This window comes from Lactuca serriola, chromosome 8 (assembly GCF_051521515.1).
Source record: "Lactuca serriola cultivar US96UC23 chromosome 8, Lser_US96UC23_V15, whole genome shotgun sequence".
Lineage (NCBI taxonomy): Eukaryota > Viridiplantae > Streptophyta > Magnoliopsida > Asterales > Asteraceae > Lactuca > Lactuca serriola.
Genome location: NC_136415.1, coordinates 300,636,147 through 300,653,822, shown reverse-complemented (window position 1 = coordinate 300,653,822; position 17,676 = coordinate 300,636,147).

The following is a 17,676-nucleotide window of genomic DNA, read 5'->3' as shown; positions in this document are numbered from 1 at the left end:
GTAGACCGATGTTGGATCGCTCAGTGATCGTGTTCGTCGATGACATATTAGTGTATTCAAGAGCCAGAGAGCAGCATGAGGAGCATTTGAGGGAGATCCTCGGAGTTCTGAGATCGGAGAGGCTTTATGCCAAGTTCTCCAAATGTGAGTTCTGGCTACGAGAGGTTCAGTTTCTGGGGCACCTCGTTAACCAGAATGGGATATTGGTCCATCCGGCCATGATTAAGGCGGTCATGTGGTGGGAGGTGCCGAGATCACCCACCGAGATCATGAGTTTTCTGGGTTTGGTCGGCTATTATTGGAGATTTATTAAGGATTTCTCCAAGATCACCATGCCACTCACCAAGTTGACCCGGAAGGGTGTTGCGTTTTCTTGGGGTCCGGAGTAGCAGACCTCGTTCGAGACACTTCGCCAGAAATTATGCGAAGCCCCAGTGTTAGCCCTTCCGGAAGGGATGGAGGATTTTGTGGTATATTGTGATGGATCGATATCCGGATTGGGAACGGTTCTTATGCAGAGGGGGCATGTGATAGCATATGCATCGAGGCAAATTAAGCCTCATAAGTCGAGATATCCCACTCATGATATGGAGCTGGGAGCGGTAGTGTTCGCTCTCAAGATCTGGTGACATTTTCTGTATGGGGTTCGGCATACGATATACACAGACCACAAGAGCTTAAAGTATTTGATGGATCAGCCCAACCTGAATATTCGCCAGAGGAGGTGGTTGGATGTGGTCAAGGATTATGATTGTGAGATCCTGTACCACCTGGGCAAGGCTAATGTTGTAGCCGATGCATTGAGCCGTAGGGTGGAGGGCGCCCCAATACGAGATGTTTGTTTGAGATTGACAGTGATGACCCTAGTGTTGGATGCTATTCGTGGGGCCCAGGCTGAGGCTGTGAAGCCAGAGAGCCAGAAGAGAGAGCGAGTTGTCGGGTTGGTATCGTAATTAGTTACCGATAGTCGGGGGCTTATGACATTTCAGGGTCGGATTTGGGTACCGTCCGTGGGCGGCACGCGTACCATTTTGATGGAGGAGGCTCATCGATTGAAATTCTCAATCCATCCCAGGGCCACTAAGATGTGTTTGGACTTGACAAAGGATTATTGGTGGCCCTGTATGAAGAGGGATGTTGCATGGTTTGTAGAGAGATGCTTGACGTGTCGCAGGGTGAAGGCCGAGCACCAGCGTCCACATGGTAAGCTGCAGCCATTAGAGATTCCCGAGTGGAAATGGGAACAGATTACCATGGACTTCATCACCAAATTGCCGAGGACCACGAGGGGTGTTGATGCAATTTGGATGATTGTGGACAGGTTGCGAAGAGTGGTCACTTCCTGGCCATCAGTGAGAGCTCTTCCACAGAGAAGTTGGCGGAGATGTATGTGAGAGAGGTGGTATCGCGGCATGGAGTGCCGATCTCGATTGTCTTAGATCGAGATGTACGTTTCACTTCCAGATTCTGGAAGAAGTTTCATGAGGAATTGGGTACGAAACTGCATTTTAGTACCGCATACCACCCACAGACTGACGGGCAAGAGTGAGCGGACGATTCAGACGCTCGAGGACATGCTCCGAGCATGCGTGTTGGATTTCGGCGGTAGTTGGGACACGTATTTTCCCTTGGCGGAGTTTTATTACAACAACAGCCATCATTCGAGCATTGGCATACCGCCCTTTGAGCTGTTGTATGGGAGGAGGTGTCGGACCCCTATTAGTTGGGGAGAGGTAGGGCAGCGTGTGATGGGTAGTACTGAGATTGTGCTTCAGAGGACAGAGCAGATCCATCAGGTCAGACAGAGGTTTTTGACCGCTCAGAGTCTTCAGAAGAGTTATGCGGACAGACGCCGGTCTGAGCTCGAGTTTCAGGTCGGCGACTTCCTGCTCCTGAAGGTCTCTCCTTGGAAAGGAGTGATCCGATTCAGGAAGAGGTGCAAGTTGGGGCCCCGATATATTGGTCCTTTCAGGGTGATCGCGAGGGTAGGCAGAGTAGCCTATCATTTGGAGTTTCTAGTAGAGTTGGGTCAGATTGATGACACTTTCCACGTGTCGCAGCTGTGAAAGTGTATAGCCGACGAGTCGGCAGTGGTGCCATTAGAAGATATTCAGGTGGATGCGATCCTGAATTATGTTGAGAGACCGGTGGTGATTAGGGATCGGAAGATCAAGGTTTTGATGAACAAGGAGGTGCCTCTGGTGCAGTTCTAGTGGCAACATCGGAAAGGGTCAGAGTTAACTTGGGAACCAGAGCGTGAGATCCGAGAGCAGCATCGAGAGTTGTTTGCAGAGCGAGACTTCGAGGGCGGAGTGTGATTCTAGTGGGGGAGAATTGTAACATCCGGGTTCCCAGGCATCATATTTTTTTTCTTTTATTTTTGAATGTTGTGGGGAGACTCGGCATGTTGGCGTCTAAACTCGCCAAGTATGGTCGCAGATTTGTATGCGAGTTCACGAGTGGAATCGGCGAGTCCACGCTGTTTAATGAAACCCTAATTTCCAGGGTTTGAGACCTATTTAAAGGGTCTTAGGGCCGTCATTTGCGGCCACTTTGACAACTCGAAATTTTCATTCGGTCAAACCCTAAAAGTCAACCACTTCGTATCATAAGTTAATGTCATCATTTCTTATTTTTAAGATATTTAAAGTTTTTTTTTATTATTTTAATATTATTTTTAAACGAACAGGTGAAAGAAAGTGTCGTCTCGGGTTTTGAAATTTAAAAACCGCAAACGCCTCGTGTCTTAGAAGTTCACGGCCAAACTTTTAAGTTTGGGTCGAAAAATCATCCAAAAATCGTAAACTCATGCATAAACATGAGTTTACTCCCCAAGACTAGTCATTCTTGAGTTTACTCCCCAAACACCAAAAGAGTAAACTCCAAAATATCCTTTCAAGTATCATCCAAGATTTTGTTCTAGATCTTCAAACTAGTAAGTGTTCTAACCCTTTCAAGTTAGTATATCACTTAATCTAGTGATTGTACATCCTTTAATTGATTCATTTATGTGTTTTGACTAGTTTTTCCAAAACACCAAGAGCACCAAGAACACATACTAGTGTTCTTGGACTTTAAGTTCATTTTAGGCTTCCACAATGTAAGTACTTCTATCCTAGAGTCATTTAAATCTTGCTATACATGTTTATATCAAAGAAAAGTCCCAAGAACACCAAGTTAAAGGTGTTCACGGTTTTGGGAGGTCTCAAAACCGTAAACACCAAGAATAGGGCCAGAGTGGTGTGTTAGGGTGCCTAGATGCTTCACAATGCCTTAGGGACTTGTCTAGATTCATCCTTGATGAGGTTATCAAACAAAAAGCACCAAAATTATACATTTTTATTTGTTTACGGTTTGGGGATCTCCCAAAACCATAAGCACCCCAAATGATGTGTAAAAGTCCCATAAATGTCCCACTGTAGTTCCTTATGTTTAAATCTAACCTAGATTATTGCCATGTTTGAGCTAAGGACTTGAAAACCGCTAAATACCAAACTTAGGAGTTTAAGGTAGTAAACTCATGAGTTTAAGGTAGTAAACTCATGGAGAAATGGTCCTTAGACCGTAAACTCCATTTAGGAGTGTTTTGATGCCACACAGCACTTCCTAAGGCTAAATCATGAAGTAGGAATGCTTGGAATAGCTTAGAAGACTTCAAACCAACAAATGGTCAAAAGGTTAGGAGTTCACGACCATAAACTCAAGATTTTACGACTGTAAACTCAAGGGGTGTTGGTCCTTAGGGAGTAAACTCATTTTAAGAGTGTTCCTTGAACCCCAATCATACTAGCCTTTCCCTACAACACTTACATGCACTCCTTAATACCTATAACACTTATATAAAGTGTTTGTTATGCCTTAGAGTGTCTTGACTTTGTTTATTAGTTGTTTAAAGACTAATTGTTTATATACATATATCCTTATATGTTATTAGGATCTTTGTGCGTGTCTAAGTCTTTACTTAACACCAAGCACTTATCCGACACTTCCTTCCGATCCACTTGCTACAGGTGAGTTCATACCCCTTAATCAATGTTTTAACTGTTTTTAAATGTTTTATGGGGGGATACAAGTAGAATTATGCTAATTATTATATCAATCACATGTGGTTAGTAAGCAACATTTAAATGATTGGCTACTCATTAGCCGTTTTACCAAACAGTTTCCTTCAAATGTTTTCATAAACACTTTATTTGTTTAAAACTCCTTATTACACTGTAAATTTTACTCTGTATGTTACATTTCAAACTTATTTACAATTGTGTTTCAAACAAATGTTTCTTTATACTAAACTGTTTTATCAAACCCATGCCTTCAAACCGTTTTATAGATTGACATCAAGTTGATCTTTTCTTAGATAATAATTATGTTCAAAGGTTTTACAAAACTTATTTTATTCTTTTATATTATCAATTGCATGCCTATATATGTATAGATATATAAGAAATGTTTAAAAGACTTAGGAAGCCTATCCATCCTATTTCCTTTTCGCGCTTGAGATGTGGTCTGGTGGGACATCGGGTATCCATCCGAAGGTTGTTTAAATATTAGTTATATATCATATGTGAATATATAGTCATAAAGGTCCTTCCAGTTCATCCAATGCCCTTGGATAGCAAGGGTATACATTCATGTCCATACGTACCAGTTAAATTACTGGTAAGCTACCATATGGGTAGTTTAGGAAGATACTAGAACTATTACTAGAACGCGATATCATACAATGAGTCAGTTCATTCATGAGTCAATACTTGCTAGGTAGAGAGAACATACATTACAACTAGAACAATACAATACATTACTATTCTTACTAGATAGAGAGAACATACATTAAAGCTAGAACATTACAGTACATTACTATACCTGCTAGATAGAGATTGAACACACATTATAGCTAGCACACATAGAACATTTCAGTACATTACATATACATGAATGCATTAACATAATGATGATCCACTGTATCGGAGCATGCCTTAAATGTCATGTCCCGCATTGTAGCCAAAGTCTCTTGGAGGGAGAGCGTGAGTTTGCGTATAGATCTATACTGGATTGACTATCCTACACCTTGGTACTAGCTACAGTCGGACCTGCAGGTCTGCGGGTGCCAAACGTCATACCTTTTTTACGACCTACATTTGTCGTTGTTACCCAGTCGATAGTATGGTATAATTAATCACATGATGCCTTAGTATAAATGCGGTTTAAGGTAGTTAGTACAACAGTAGTTCCTATAGCACTACACTACAGTACTACATTAATTTCCCCTTTGCATATATTTAGTGATCTTTTCACTTAAACATTAGATGTAAAAACTATATTTTGTTAATGATAGTTACACTTGGGAAAATTACACACTTTTACAAGAAACGAACATTTAGAATAGTTAGGTCTTGGTAGAAGACTACATTCAGAACAGTCGGATCTTGGTAGAAGACTACATTCAGAGAAGTTAGGTCTTGGTAGAAGGCTACATTCAGAGCAGTTAGGTCTTGGTAGAAGGCTACATTCAGAGCAGTTAGGTCTTGGTAGAAGGCTGCATTCAGAGCAGTTAGGTCTTGGTAGAAGACACCCTTATATAATAGTAGGAATCATAGGGATTTCTAGGGTATTTCAAACATTTACAGTTGTTTTACCAAACATTTTTATACTTATAGTTCATATACATTTTCAATACTTACAATTCGTATACATACAAATTCTTACATACAAATTAAGACACTAAAATACTTATGATCTCACCAACTTTAAAGCTGATACTCGCTTTCAAAATTACTTGTATCCTCAGGTCATCAATAGACAGGTACCGATGCAAGGTTTAGAGAAGATGGAGCTCGTTCAAGACTCATCTTTCATTTTGATTATACTTTAGTGTCTATCATAATTTGTCAGAACACTTGTATTAAAATTATATTATTAATGGAATGGATGATGTTGTTGCTTGTTTACTACTTTTCATTGTTGTGATACTGTACATGACGTCCTCCGCCCCAGAACGTTTCCGCCATTCTTGGTTTTGGGGTGTGACATATTGGTATCAGAGCATTGTTTATAGTGAATTAAGTATATCAACCCATAAAAGATATACTAACTATAAATACATAGGGATTAAAAATACTCTGACCAAGAGTTTATACTTTAAATAATAAAATATTTAATTAAGTATACGTGCCTGCATTCATACTAAAATCAGTGTCACTAGGACAGTACAAAAGAATTACGATTGTTGGCCAACACAGGTGGACTTAGAGACATATAGTCAAAACTGGGAAGATATAGCTTGATCAACTATATTATCCGAGGGTTGACTAGCATGTGCCTAAGTGTAGTTGTGTGGTTGCAACCAGTCTAAAATCTTACCAACCCTACCACAATGAGAACAGTAGAACATAACATTAAACTTAAAATACTAAAGGAGTATTTGGTGTTACTATAAGTACTTTATACTTGAGAACTAAAACGAGATCTTCATTACTAAGTTGATAGTTGCTAAGTGGATACACTAAGGCTATATGTAATTAGGATGCTATAGACTTAGAATCTGTGAAAATTTTACTTTACCCCTATTCTGTGTGAATATGGAGTGAAGGTCACTTATTCGAAGGTCTATCCTGTTTCGATTACATATAACTGGTATGCACTTTACAAATGGCAATGTAGCTAATGAAGATTTTCTACATAATTATCTAGATAGTTCGTCTAATAATTATTTTCTTACCCCAATTCTCGCATAGATAACATGGCTGGACTCCATCCCCACGGCAACCAGTACCTACCGAATGAGGTCATTGATGGATGGTTTCAAGAAGAACCAGAGAATGATCATCCTATCCCTTTGAATGATCACCATGATGAAGACCTTTTGGACGATGCTAACTCCGAACCCGAGGTTGAGAACCTACCCCAAGCAGCTCCCGTTCCAATTCCTAACCCTCGTCTGACTTTTCATGGCCCGACGCCTGAGTGGGTGGAATGCTTGGAAACATGGAGCCAAGGACAAGATCAGCCCATTCCATTTAATGGTGATCGAAGCTTTTATGACCTAAGCAATCGAGGCTCAGTAGACAGAATCTTGCCAATCTTGGTCCGCAGAGTGGCCCAAAATGAGATTCAAGGTAGGACAGACCTACATCAGATCACCGAAGTTGTCGCCGATGCGAGCATGCATACCCTCCGCACCATTCGTCTAGAAGATGCTCGCGAGAGATCTAATAGAAACCATGAAACCATGCTGCAAACACTGGCTGAATCACGATCCGAAGTCATAGAGCTCCGAGTACGCCAGAGGGTGTACGAAAGGCACCTTCTTGATGTGGAACGCTAGTTGGCTGAACTGAGAGTTCACCAGAGGGATGACTGTCGCCATTAGTAGATGCTTTACTTTATTTTTCCTCGTTAAAAGGAATCGTTTTTCTGTCTATGCCCGAAGTGGCATTTTCTATGAAACTATCTTGTACCTTAAGTACTTTTGGTTAGGTCCTTATGCTGTCGAGAACTATCTTCCCTGGATATGATGTAAGACATTTTGCAAGTTCATTTTCGTAAATTTTACGTCATGAATGTCGAAGATATTGACAGTCGACTAACTCCTGTGTCATCCTTATTCAAGTACTCTTATCATACTTTCATTAGAGTCTATCTGAAGCATACTTTTGTCAAGTCATTGGACTATAGTAATTTAACTCCAGAGACATTTCCAAGTCTCTTTTAGTGGTTGGATCATGTTATTCACCACCAACGATACCTCGGCTTGAACGACAAACGTCTTGAGACCATTCTACGTAATCACTTCCACTCAGTACTAGGACTGCATCATAGGGATGTAGGTCAAACATTCAAGATCATGCTCTTACTCTTTACTTGAACAAATCGATGTACACCTTGGGTCAACCAGAACCACTCACAAAATCCTTATCTTTCATGTTACAAAATCATTTCGTCATCCAGAAACAATCAGCCGAGCAACGAAACCTCCACCTTTCCCATGGACACTGCTACCTTTCAAACCATAGTTACAACTGCCGTGATGGCTACCGTGACAGCTATCCTTGCGCACTGTAGCGCTATCAGCACAATTAATACTGATGATGGGATTGAATATTTCGATCGTAGTATCAATCCAGGAAGTCATCAAACGGTAATAGCCACAGGCTCGCAAAGCCGAAAAATAGAGAACAAGAAACGAAAGCGCCGAGCCTAGAAAGAACGCAAGAAATCCCAAAAACTTGCCATGCAACAAAAGCAAGTGGAAACCTCTGCCATCCCTGCACCAGGCAGGCCATACGAGGGAAAACTCCCGAAGTGTGATAACTGTACTTTCCATCATCATGGGGCTTGCCATCAGATGCAATGTTGCAATTGCCTAAAAATAGGGCACCATGCTCGTAGTTGTGGAGCACCGGCATGGCCCATCACTTAATCCCCTAACATCAGAGTCAACCAGGATTATGATGGTGGTGTTAAAACTAGACCCTATGAAAGGAAAATTTCAAAGTGGATGAACAAGAACACTCGTGTCCACGTCACTCTAGCTCGACACATCACTCGCGCTACCAATGCAAGTACTAGCCAGTCATGCCACCAATGCGGTGAGATAGGGCACTTGAAGAAGGATTTCCCTATAGCAAACAACTCTGGCGCAAACGGGAAGATTCTTAGGATCACAGCTGCAAGAGAGCCTACTCCCGAACTCACGTTAATGTAATTTAGGCGTTTCGTTGTAACAGACTTAGGAAACATCCAGAACTAGTGCAACTAGAGTCTTACCTTTTGCGAGATCTTGTCTGTACAAGATGCTCGTTCTGCGTATACTTGTCTTTTGTAGTATACCTTATTCGCAGCAATAGTCTTGTAGAAAATCTAAAGTACTATAACTCTGTTCATGGTTGCACGGTTCCGACATTATCATACAACTAGATTCAATTTGATCCACACCATACCAGCTTCATACGTACATCTCTTTCTTCGAAATCGCCTTTCCAGCGAAGCCGTCATTTCAGAACACCGAAGCACTCATGCATGGAGTACCTCATAGTTCTTCTCTTTTCCAAAGAAATCCCCGGAGTACCACTCGTGCAGTACGTCAAGTTCACCCCAAGGATTCACACGGGTGATCTATCACTGAGGAATGTATACATAAGGGTAATATATAATCAAGGTTCTACAGGTTTAGAATTGATGATTCCACTTTACTTCTTTTTCCCCGATGGGAGAAGAACTTAAAGAAGAATCAGTTATTCAACTACCTTTTCAATCTTAATTATATACAACACGTATACACGATATAGTGATCGTTGAACCAAGTATGAATTCTAATATGAACTTCAGGACGGAGAACTGCCCAAGTCTACGAGTAATCGCATCATCATGTGAACAAACTTAGAACCCAGTATGACTCCTGTAAACAGATCGCCCTACATCTAAACACCTATGAATATACAAGAACAGACCGGACAACTTAGCGAACTACACAGAAATAGAATTGTAAGACTAGGCTTCTCACCCTTGAGAGCCCCGGTCTTATTCTTCCAGAGGTTGACGGATTGCATCGTATGTACCTCAGATATCGAGGACTCCATCAAGGTTTTCCAGTAGAAATCGTTATCTCTGCCTCGCATAGATAAATTAGTTGAGCAAACGCAAAGAAAGAATTTCTTTCAGAAATGGATCTGAGATCCGAATATCACTAGTTCGAGTGTTAGAGAAGGATGTCTGGAAGACTATCTTCCAAACTCGATGCGGACACTTCGAGTCCGTAGGGATACCCTTCGGATAGGACCAATACGCCCATAGTATTCGTGAGCTAAATGAGTAGGGTACGTCTTTCTTACTTGGATCAGTTCGTCATTTATCCATGTAATGACTTACTTATCTACCCTCGTAGTAAGAAGGAACCCGCAGAAACATTACCCTCGGATATACTTTTCGCAAATTTTTCTGAACACGAGTTTTGGAATTGAAGAGTCAAAATTTCCTAAGACACACTATTAGTGATGTGGAAATTCTTCAGTACTCTGTTAATTTATCAAAACCGTTGAAGAATTTGGCGACATCAGAGACGCCGACCAGAATTTGCCAAATTCTAGGTCTTACATACCTACTGTCATAGTTCATCCAGAACTCCTCGCAAAATCAGAGAAACCCTTTCGACTTTGACCCAACAAGGGTGGCTCTTGACTGGGAAGTTTAGCAAGAGAAAGAACCTTTGGAGTCCCAAGTGAGAGACCAAATTCTTTAGGAAGTCTCACTCTGGGAATGGCTTAATACACTACGTAAAGCGTGGAAAGCTAAATCCAAGATAGATAGGACCTTCGAGATTCTTACCGAAATCAGTCCTGTACCTCGCAAACTAGACCTACTTCGCGAACTCAGTAACGTACATTTTACCCTTCGCATCTTGATCTTGAAACCGTACCTTTCCGTTAGGACCCTCGTAAGTTCGACCCGACGAGAATGAGATTAGCGAGATCCTCGCCGTCGTATTAGAATCGTGGTGACCCTCATTCGAGAGGTCAAGCGGACGAAGCAACGCCGTCGCCATTTAGTGAAGGTTCGTTGGGATACCAACCGAGGGCCCGAATTCACTATCTATTAGGAAGTTTCCACCTCTTGACTCGATCATTCATACCTACTTCCTTACCTAAATTCTAATTTTGGGACGAAATTCCCTTTAACAGGGGGATGATGTGACAACTCGAAATTTTCATTCGGCCAAACCCTAAAAGTCAACCACTTCGTATCATAAGTTAATGTCATCATTTCTTATTTTTAAGAAATTTAAAGTTTGTTTGATTCTTTTAATATTATTTTTAAACGAACGGGTGAAAGAAAGTGTCGTCTCTGGTTTTGAAATTTAAAAACCGCAAACGCCTCGTGTCTTAGAACTCGGTAGAAGGTCTTAGTAGAAGACTACATTCAGAGCAGTTAGGTCTTGGTAGAAGGCTACATTCAGAGCAGTTAGGTCTTGGTAGAAGACAACCTTATATAATAGTAGGAATCATAGGGATTTCTAGGGTTTTTTAAACATTTACAGTTGTTTTACAAAACATTTTTACAATTATAGTTCATATACATTTTCAATACTTACAATTTGTATACATACAAATACTTACATACAAATTAAGACACTAGAATACTTATGATCTCACCAGCTTTAAAGCTGATACTCGCTTTCAAAATTACTTGTATCCTCAGGTCATCAATGGACAGGTACTGATGCAAGGTTTAGAAAAGATGGAGCTCGTTCAAGACTCATCTTTCATTTTGATTATACTTTAGTGTCTATCGTAATTTTTCAGAACACTTGTATTAAAATTATATTATTAATGCAATGGATGATGTTGTTGTTGGATTAGTGCCTAAGCCCGTAACCATATTTGGTAAGTACTTGACCTGATTGTGCATGGTCCTTTTGGGTTGCCTTCACCAAAGCAACTTGACTGGAGAAATAATAGATAAAGAGGTTATTATGATTTATTAATATGTTATAAGAATAATATATTAAAGGAGAAATCATATTTTTTTAATTAATATTGGTCAATAATTAATTAAGAATTAATTTTGTGATCAAATGTAATTAATTAAACTAGAGGGGCTGAATTGTAATTATGTGATAGTTACAAAATATGGTAATGGTTATAATAAATATGGGTTGAACGAATTCAAGCAGATAAGGATCCTTGAAATCGTCCAAAGGATAAAAGATAAGGGTTTTCAAGGCTTATCTTATGGTTGCTTGGTGGGCAAGCAACTAGATAAGGATAAGGACTGAAACCTAATCTCTACACCTATATAAATAACCCTAAGGCCATAAGAATTCGTCCATTCCTTGTCTAGGGTTCCTAGAAACGAATTTTATACCTCTTCCCTCTCTCTCTTGCTTCTCCATTTGCTCTTGGTGTTTGTGAACCATTAGAGGAGTGACACTTGTGACTCTAAGCCTTCCAAAGTCAATACAAGGAGATTTGGGATTGTTATTGCTACATAACAATCAAGGTAATATTATAAACCTATTCTTATGTTAATATGATTACTTATATGCTAGAATTAAGGTTTCTTTATGTGTTCATAATGTTGTGTATCTAATAGTGAAATCATAGATCCAATTCTAGGGTTGCATGCACACATAAGATTGTTTGTACAAATCCCTTCAGTGGTATCAGAGCCTTTGGTTAACTTGTTTTCAATTAGTTTGTTCAATTGTATGAACTTGCCATATTAGGGTTTATTGCCAATAAACCCTAGGAGGCTAGGGTTTTTTCGAGATTAGGGTTTGCAAACCCTAATTTGCAAGTGTTTGAATAAGATTTTCAAATCCTTCCTTAAACCCTTAAATTTCGAAATCTAGGGTTTGTTTTAATCCCATGATTTTCGAAATTTGCCTCCTCCCCAAGATAAGATCCTAAATTTTAGGGATTTGGATTATCCCATATCTTGTAATTATCCGCTAGTTGTTATATATGGTAATTATAGATTTTGCATTATCATAACCTTAATTTCGAAATCTAGAGAGATAATTAAGGCATTTAATAATTAAATTAATAGTCTAATTAAAGATAATTATTAAATCAAGAGTTTTAATATTTAAAATTTTTTAATTTAAATGTCATAAATTCAAAAATTTTAAGAGAAATTAAAACTAAATTGTTTTGAAAAGTTTCAAAACTTGCCCTCAAGTTTTGGAATTTAAAAGTTGATTAAAAGTTTAATTAGGATGTTAAATTCTAAAACCCTAGTATTGTTTTGAAAAAGTTCAAATTACACCCTTATGGTTTTATTAATTAATTAAGGTGTATAATTAAAAGAAGTTTAATAAATCCATAAAAGTTTTGGTTTACAGTTAAAAATATAATTGTTATATTAAACCACCTAGTATTTTAAAAGTGTAAAATACACCCTTATACTATGTATGACATTAAAAGTCAAATATTATATGTATAACTAAAATGCTAGTCTTACCGTTAGTAGGGCTCATTCACGAAGCCGATCTATAAGGGGGTATAAGGTTATGGTCTATAAAATGGCCGTTTAATGGGTATCCACTCTTACCCACCGCTTCCTTGATTGGTGGAGGGTCGTTAGCCGAACGGGTAGGATAGGGCAATCCTCTCTTCATTAATAAGTATAATGAATCTGTGTAAATTAACTAAACGCTTTTACAAATTCCCAATCCTAGTAACTTTAGGCAAAATTGAAATTGATGTAATCCCATGAAATTACACTTTGTACCCTTGTTAAGACGTTAGTGGAGCGTGTGTGGTTAACCGACACACTAATTGGGTTCTAAGCAAAGGTGGAAATGGGTGACTCAATGTTTGTCATAGTTCGATGGAGCGTGTGTGGTTTACCGGCACATCGAATAGGTGAATGTAACAATGAGGGCACCATGTACATTTGCAAGGTTATTCACACCCACTTTGTGATCCTCGGCATCCCAGTCACAAACGAAAGGGGCATATCGAGATTTAAACATGCCATTGAAAAGTTCAATGAATCTCAAAGGAAATCTAGGAATTCTTAATACATTTAAAACTTAAGCCTTTATGTTTTCATGGTGAAGAATTAGTGAATCGTCATTCACTTACCTCCAAATTATTTGCATGTTGGATTGCGGCATCCCTCTTCTGATGTGTAAATAATGTTGTTGGATCCTAGCCTTAATGTCTCATTTGGGTGTTTCATTAAGAATGCAATCGACTAACTTGAAATTTCTCCCATTTTGTAGATGTCTGACTCTAACCGTGGTCTTCCCGAATCCCAAGAAAAAGGTTTTCCTGTTGAAAGTAAAAGCTTGTTCCAAAGTGAAGGATCAATGTGGACTAGCTTGATTTCACTCCCTCCTCCTCCTCCCGTTGTTCTCCCCGACCCACAAGATCGAAGATTTGAAAGGTTGAAGATCACCAAAACCCTATTGGCAATGGAAAATGAAGATGGTAAACCCGTGTGTGCTCACGTCCTAGAGATGAAATCACACATTGATAGGTTGATTATGTTGGGTGCGTCTTTTCCCAATAAGTTGGCTGTGGACTGGGTTCTTCAGTCACTCCCTAAATCATATGATCAATTCAAAAGAGAGTATTATATGATGGATCTTGACGCGACCCTCATTGACTTAACTTACATGCTTATTGCTACTGAATCAAAAATGATTTGGTGAAGTAATGGAGCATATTTGTCTGGTAATTCAACCAACCATGCTTCCGTGGAAATTCTAGAAGAACCCACCTATTTCTACTGCCAAGAGAACGGGCAATGGATACGAAGCTGCCCAAAGGACCTGAAGAGTCTAATAGATGAGAGAAAGAAGTATGGCTCTACTTCAGGTATAAAATCCACTATCTAACTCCATTAAATTCCTATTCTTTATACATAATGTGATAAGATTACATTTGCATGTTTTGCAGGATTAGAGAAAAGAGAGGAAGTTTGATGGAAGATCAAGATGAGTCTGATCACGAAGAAATGTATTACGATCGCATGGATTCAAAGATCGGATTTTGAGCTTAAGAAGTTATGATAGATTTGTTAGGAGTATTTGATTACATAGTTTTTCATTCAAATTTTGCATTGTAAGGACATGTTTTCCGCTGCTTTTATAAATAAAATAAATTTTGGTTATTTGTTTATCCTTACAATGGCGTATATGAAAAATTGATGTTTGTGTACTTCTATTATTAGCAAAATGGATTTGATTCTTAATTAGGTTATTTGTGGAAGTGTCAAGAGTTTACCAAATAGGGAAAGTTTCTCATCGCCCAAGTTTCAAGTGGATAGGAACTTGGAATCGTGCAACAAGTATTGCATGATGAATGAAAACTTTCACATTTGGGAAATTTAGACTAATTTATGACAAAGTGTCAATTTAAGGACTAAGAGATTAAGTACACTAGGTCGTACGTTAATCAAGTCTACCACAAGAGTAACAAATATATTCGTCATGATTTCATAAAGTTTAGTGAATATGGTTATACTTATAAGATTGAGTATAATACTGGGTTGATTAAAAGAGCTTCAATCAATAGCAGAACGAATAAGAAGAGTCAAGTAGGCAAAAAAATAAAAGTTTCTCCGCTCTAAGAAGAAGGGAGAGTATCTTTTATTATGTTTTATGATAGGTCTTAATGATTAACAACCATATCTCAATTGATCCTCTAAGTGAGTCTTAGTACAATTTGTATGTCTAAGAAGAGGAATCGGGAATTGTGGAAATGGTTAAATCAAGAAGTCAATCATACTTCGTTCCAATATCAAGTCTTAGAGTTATACTCCAAGATTGTGAATTGAGTGACAAGTCTTAAGAAGGTCTATAACATTCATTAAATGTGGAATTTGGAAAAGGGTTTTCTTATTCTTGCACATTTGAAATTGGTGAGTTGTGATGTCTTGGATAAGACAAAGACCAACTAGGACCAATCATATGAAGTGTTTTGTCTTGATGAAAGCTACACTAACTCTTGAATATTTCTTTGTCAAGAAATGGTTCTTGACAAGAGAATCTTATATGTCATGGAGTCAGTGGGAGTCTTAATTGACTTGAAAAGGTTTCAAGAACAAATCAAGAATAAACCTTATCATTCATCACTAGCACACGACTTGAGGTCTACAACCTATCGTGTTGACACTATTTTTGTTTCTGTGCCATTCCAATTGAGTTAATTATGCATGTGAGTTCTACGAGTTCTCGATGGATTGTATAGGGGCAAGGCACCTTGTTCAATGGAAAGTACATTGAAATGAAGGGTTGGGCTGCTCAATAACTTGGAAGTAATGGTGGGACCCTTGATGGCAAGAAATTAAGAAGAACAAGTTCTATCCATAAGAGTTTGGATTTGTCACTGACATTATCTTGTGATTATGGTTATGACGAATTCACATGGAAGGGGATGTATACACCACAAAATCTAAGTGTCATAAGGTTTCTTTCATTGATGAGAATGATCGTGAGGAAACGCTTTCACTAAGAGAGATTTTGAAGATAACATTATGTATTTTGGGTGTCTCAAATTCAACTATGATTACGGCATACCTCTTCATAGTTCGAATTGTGGGAAATGGAAAATGGGTCTGAACATTTTAGACTTATTGATATGAGTCCTAGAATCATTTAGACATATAGATATGAGTTGTCCAAGGAAAAGTGTATAAGTTTGAGAAGCTTAGATAGAGTCTTATCGAAGCATCTAGTATTAGAAATATGAACTTAAGAAATTGTTTTTTAGAAGTTCAACTGATTTCTGAATACATGTCGAAGCTAGTGGGAGCATAAGTGTTATGTTGGTAAAGAAATAATCATCATGTAAGTGGGAGCATGATTATTATGGTAAGTATTATTAATTATAGAAAACAAGTGTTATGCTTAGCAAAGTCGTAAGGGTTGAAAAGTTATTTTGCTATAATTAAGGGAGAGAATATTGTACTTCGTTTCAAAAATCTAAGGCTTAGATTTAGAAATTTTAATAAATTTAGTCAAAGGATACATAGTGAGTTCTTAAATTTCGATTATGATTATCGCATCCCTCTTCATAGTTCGAATTGTAAGAACGTGACACATAAAAGATTATGGCAGAAGATTGATAGAGTATCGTATCTTTATGTAAGACATTATGCATCATGTCTCATACACTTCGGGTATAGGAACAATTGCATATGCTATAACATTTGACCGTTCTAAAATTTTCCAAATGCCAAGGGCATTAAAAGGGAAAAGGGACTAGAACTGGTTTTGACTGAAATAATTTAACAACTATCAAAGGACGATCCAAAGTTTGCTGAGGATTGGTCGTTTGTGAGTAGTTGGAAGTATGGTATTGAATGGACCATATCGACATTATTATGAATAGATAAGATTCTATTAAGAATGAATTGTCATATGGTAAATATGGAAATGTTTCCATAATTGGGAGTTGGAAATTAAGAATTTATGTCTAGATTAGAAAATTTTATGCAAAAGGATGTTCAAAGGAATGTACTTTGAGTGTGAGACATCACATCTATAGAATTGTTCTGTAACAATTTTTGATAGAGTACCTTGTGATTTCGTTAGCCGAGTCTTTGTGATTTTTGTGTCGTGACTTCACAAGAGAATCATTGCATAGAATATTAGAATTTGACATATTCTAAAAGGTGGCAAGGATTTGGTATTCTTACACTAATTATAAAAATTGGGGATTGTGAAATGAGTTTCATTTGAAAGGTTTTAATTGATCTATTTCACAAAGTATAAAGTTGATTATTTGAAACGTTAAATAATGGATAATGAGTAATCAATATGGTGATTAAATAAAAGTGTTTTATTTATACTCACAAGTTTGGGGTCATATAAGATTAAGTATTATCATTGTGTTTCTCTTTGCATGTTTTGACTTCCAGAATAATTGAGTTTATTAAGAATAATCGAATTATTCAAACGGTCCACAGTCAGTCATACGTTGGAAGTAGGTATGAAAGAAAACTGTCATGAATTGGTTTGTAGATTGTCTAAAGTGTATTGGACATAGAAAAGGTTTGTTGCAATGTTCATGAGTGCTTATGAATATGATTTTGAGCATTGGATTAAACCCACGCTCACCTAGATTGTTTCATGAATTTTGTCACGAGCGATTGGTGAGATGATAATATCTTGTATTCTTGAAACCAAGATGTGTGAGTTGTATCTTGCGAATCGGTTGCACATTGATA